The sequence below is a fragment of the Sorex fumeus genome, unplaced genomic scaffold (genome assembly GCF_029834395.1).
Source record: "Sorex fumeus unplaced genomic scaffold, SorFum_2.1 ptg000042l, whole genome shotgun sequence".
In the NCBI taxonomy this organism is placed as follows: Eukaryota; Metazoa; Chordata; class Mammalia; order Eulipotyphla; family Soricidae; genus Sorex; species Sorex fumeus.
In genome coordinates this window covers 7,555,644-7,560,784 of record NW_026606099.1, presented here as the reverse complement: position 1 = coordinate 7,560,784, position 5,141 = coordinate 7,555,644, and the positions used below count along the sequence as shown (strand labels likewise).

General features: G+C 44.9%; 1 non-coding gene across 1 annotated transcript; it reads right to left on the bottom strand.

Moving 5' to 3' along the window:
* Positions 1-4,178: 4,178 nt before the first annotated feature.
* Positions 4,179-4,284, bottom strand: LOC130029375 (U6 spliceosomal RNA). The gene has a single exon (XR_008793328.1). It is a non-coding gene; the product is annotated as a U6 spliceosomal RNA (small nuclear RNA).
* Between the last annotated feature and the right edge of the window lie 857 nt (positions 4,285-5,141).

Below are 5,141 nucleotides of genomic sequence, written 5' to 3'. Positions count from 1 at the left end.
ACTTAAGCGCCCCAGGTTCTTAGAAGAGAAAAAAATACGTATGCCATTCAGCTACTGTCTTGAAATGCCAAGACTATTTTATTTAAAATGATCACTATGGGCCGGAATATGGTGATTATTTTAAATAATCAGCTCAACAGCCTGAGCACAAGCTCTGCATGCGGGAGGCCCGGGTTCAGTCCCCGGCAACGTTTGGTTCCCCCAAGCACAGAAATAAGAATAGCCCAAAAATAAATCCAGGAAGGGGCTGGAGCGATAGCACAGCGGGTAGGGCGTTTGCCTTGCACACAGCCAACATGGCTGACCCGGGTTCGATTCCCAGCATCCCATAGGTTCCCCCGAGCACCGCCAGGAGTAATTCCCGAGTGCATGAGCCAGGAGTAACCCCTGAGCATTGCCGGGTGTGACCCAAAAAGCAAAATTAATTAATTAATTAGGGCTAGAGCGATAGCACAGTGGGTAGGGCGTTTGCCTTGCACGTAGCCAACATGGCCGACCCGAGTTCGATTCCTCCGCCCCTCTCGGAGAGCCCGGCAAGCTACCGAGAGTATTCGATATGCCAGACACAGTAACAACAAAGTCTCCAATGGAGACGTTACTGGGCCCGCTCGAGCAAATCGATGAACAACGGGAGGGCCCTTTTTTTACAATTAATTAATTAATTAATCCATGAAAATCACTAAGTATAAGAACATACAATGACTGAATTACAGCTAGAGATTATAAGTACCGTTCAGAAAAATAAGACCAAGGTGTCTCCCACTTCTCATAGAATGAGCATCAAAAACAAAGAGGAAAGAGAAGATAAATGTGTAAGCCTAGTATTTTTTCCGAGGCTTTTATGTGAAAAGCATTGTCATAGACCTTAATCTGTTTTGTTCTGCAAGTCTTGCATTCATCATTTTATTCCATCCTTAACAACAGCATGAGGCGGGCGGTCTTCAACCTAATTCTCTAGACGAGGAAGCTGGGTTTAGAAAGAGACAGCCCTCTGCCCTAGCGGGGCATGATAACAAACCAACACCGACTAGAGCGAGTCTCCCAACCCTACACCCAAGTGGCTCCTTTCTCCTCCAGACCCCAAGTCCCCCAGCCCCTACTCCCTCAGCTACACCAAGACCCTGGTACACTCCCTACACTGCTTTACAATGGTAAATAGTCGGCAACTACCTAAATGGAGGCTTTCTGAGTTTTTGAAGAATCTGTTCCGGATCCTTCCAAGAAAAGCTGTCAAGTTTGGTCTATATTTTTCAAGCCTGTGGGAATTCAAGTCCATAATCTACGCTCCTCTATTAGCTAACAGTATTAGCACGGCACTGTAGCACCGTCCTCCCATTGTTCATCGATTTGCTTGAGCAGGAACCAGTAACGTCCATTGTGAGACTTGTTGTTACCGTTTTTGGCATATCGAATACGTCACGGGGAGCTTGCCAGGCTCTGCTGTGCGGGCGGAATACACTCAGTAGCTTGCCAGGCTCTCCGAGAGGGGGCGGAAGAATCGAACCCGGGTCGGCTGCGTGCAAGGCAAACGTCCTACACGCTATGCTATAGCTCCAGCCCATCTAACAGTATTAAATATTAATATTTATGAGGGAGACGTACTCCTTTGGCTGTGAACTTCCTGCCTTAGATTAAACCCTGTTATCTACAGAGACTAGCACGAGCTTGGCATATGGTCAATATGAATAAATCTCTGCCTAGAAAATGAATGAATCGGGTTTCTTTCTCTTGATGTGTCATGAACTTATCGGGGGCAAAGACATCTCATAGGATTTTTGTTTGGAGGCCACGTCCAGCGGTGCTCAGGGCTCCTGGCTCTGCACTCAGGGATCAGTCCTAGCTACGCTCAGGGGACCACACAGATGCTGGAGATGGAATCCAGGCTGGCGCTACATGCGAGGCAAGTGCCCATCCACTCTCCAGCACGGACATCTCATAGACTTTTGAAGCTCAGTTTCAAAAGAAAACAGTTGACAATGCACTGAACTGAACTGGTCAGGAGAGCTCTATTGAAAGACAGTAGGGTTGACATTCTGTGTTTGCTCAGATTCGGCACTTGTCTGTTTGATACCTTTAATCACAAGGCCAAACTAACCACTCCTGCCCTCCAGGGCCCACACTCAGGACCACCTTCTTCATCTCACCACACAAGAAGCCAATATTTCCCCTGATCTAAATTAATACAAGGTCAAGTACTAGACTATGAAGAACTGTCTCTTTGCCCTAGAGCCCACTAGAACTGGCCAAACCAGTCAACCTTAAACCAGATTTTCCTTATCTTCCTTTCCTTTTCTAATCAAAACCCAACAGGGACTCTGCATCACTGTTTCCCCCCTGATTTCCTCTTTTTAATGGCCTTGTGGCCCTGTGTGGTGTGGGATGTTCCCTTCTCTTAGGAAACAGAAATTAAAAATTCTTCTTTTAATGGCAAAAAATCTTCAATTCCCTATGCTATCACTAAGTCACTTTAAAAAATCCAGGCCCTGGAACTGGAGCGATAGTACAGAGGGTAGGGCGTTTGCTTTGCATGTGGCCAACTCAGGTTCAATCCCTGGCATTCCATATGATACCCCACACACTGCCAGGAGTAACTCCTGAGTGCAGAGCCAGGAGTAACCCCTGAGTATCACTGGATGTGACCCAAAAGCAAAAACAAAAAAAATAAAAATCAAAGTTGTTGGAAGTAACCAGTTGCAAAGTGCCCTTACCATTTTGCCAGGAACCAAACCTCGTCTAATCGTAAATACTGGCCTACCCCACTACTTACAAAACCTTCCCTTCCCATTCGATGATGAACTCCTTCCAACGCTGAAATGAGCACTTCTTTCATATCACCTGCTTGTCGAATTTAATGCTATCATCAGTTCTTGTCCAGTGTGATCATTTCCAACTAATATTGTCATAATGGACCCTCCTCTATCTTAAGTCCCCTCCATCTCCCATAACATTGACCAACCACTGAACTGAACTGGATGACAATGCCCTGAACTGGTCAACTGGTAGAGAGCTCTATTGAAAGACAGCAGGGTTGACAATTTCCCGGCCCATTTCCCCTGGCCTTGGATATTAGTTTCATACTGGCCTGAAGGGGTGGGAAGGAAACTGGAGGGATGGTTGTTGGTGCATTGTGTGACTGAAATGCAATCAGGAACAACTTAGTGATGCTCTCGCTCATGAAGATTCAACAACAACAAAAACAATGCCATATACACAGCTGTGAAAGGTGAGCTGAACTTTACATAGTTAAGTAAATAATTTATTGACTTTGGGGTTAGAGACAGTACTGGAGATAAGGCAACTTGCCTTGCATGCAGTCAACCTGGGTTCAATTCCCAACATTACAAGTGATTCCCCGACCTTCTCTAGGAGTGACCCCTGAGCAAAAACAACAATAAAAAAAACTGACTTTTATTTTGTCTGAGTCTATCCAGTTGTGAATTATCCCCCTCTGGCCCTTAAAAAAAAAAACAAAACAGGGCCAGAGCGACAGTACACTGGGTAGGGCATTTGCCTTGCATGCAGCCAAACTGTGCTTGATCCCCGGCATCCCATAGGGTCCCTCAAGCACCGCCAGAATTCCTGAGCACGGTGCCAGTGCCGGAATAACCCCTGATCATCGCTGGGTGTGGACCAAAAAACAAACAAACAAACAAACAAACACCCCCTAAAACGCACCTGAAATCTGAAATCTGTAAAATCTGAAATCTGAAATCTGTAAAATCTGAAATCAGGTGATGACACCCAATGCCTCACAGTTTGGCAATTTCCTAAAAGTTAAATACAAACCACACTATAAAACCCAGGAAGCATACTCCTAGGCATTACCAAGGTATTCATTCCTAGCTTTTTTCAGCTCACGCCCAAGGGATCTGAAAACCAAGTCCACACAAAAACTTGTAAACAAGCATTTAAGGCAGCAACTGGGAGCAGGCACCTTCTTTCTACGAGTGAACGGATAAATTGTGCTATAGCCATAGAAGGAACATACTCTTGGTGCATACACAGTAACATCACTGAATTTTTGCTTGTTTCATTTTGGAATCACGCTGGACTATGTTCAGGGTTTATTCCTAGTGCCCAAGGTCACCCCTGCAATGCTTGGGGGAACCATATGAGGTGCTGGCGATCAAAGTCAGTGGTTCCACGCAAGGCGACTTGGGCTATACTATCTCTCTGGCCCCAATCTAGCTGAATTTTAAATGCACTTTTTTAACTGTGCAGGGGCCATGCTAATCTTCTCTGTATCGTTTCAATTTTAGTATATGTGCTGCCGAATTTTAGTATATTTAACTGCAAGTCTGCTTTTGATTCCAATCACATAGCACTCTGGAAAAGACAAAATGACAGGTACAGAAAATTGAACAGACAGTGCAGTAGAAGGCTGCTGACTACAGGGGGATGCAGAGGAGAATTCTGGGGGAAAGTGAACTGTCTTACATATTACTAGGAGGCAGAAATATGACTACATGTTTTTCAAAGCCAAGGCTCGCTAGAGTGAACTTGAATGCATAAAAACGGGGAGCAGTGCCTTCCCAGCGATACAGAGATACTTGTGGCTGGCTATGTGGACTGGCAGTTTGGTGCCAGGGTCCTGAAAGTGGGACTGCTAGCGCCAGTGGTGATGGGTGGGAGAACAGGGGTGGGGATCAGGGACTTTGCACATGCAAGCATGTGCTTCAGCTCTTTGAGCTATCTCCCTGCCCAGTGTATGAAAATGAAAAAAAAAAAAGCTTTTAACAGGATGTCAGGGGATCTCAAGATAAAATTCAAATTATGGCAAAGGATCATTAGGAATGTGACATAATAAACTCACTGAAAGGGTAGGGGGCCTTCGTAATCTTAGAAAATGCTTCGACTGAAAACTAAAAAGCTAAATGACAAGGAACTGTACCTAAAACATTATATATTAACACTCGAGTTGGATTTACATTTAAGTGTTGCTCTCAAAAGTAGAGCTTAATACTTCTATCTCTAATACTGTGTGTATGTGTGTGTACACACGCATGCACAAATCTGTGTGTTTTTGAACCCAGGGTCTCATACATTCAAGATGTGTGCTCTACTGCTGACATACATCCCTGATGCCTGGATGAACATATCTGAGCCTGCTTACATATTCAGGATTGGAAAAAATCGGTAAA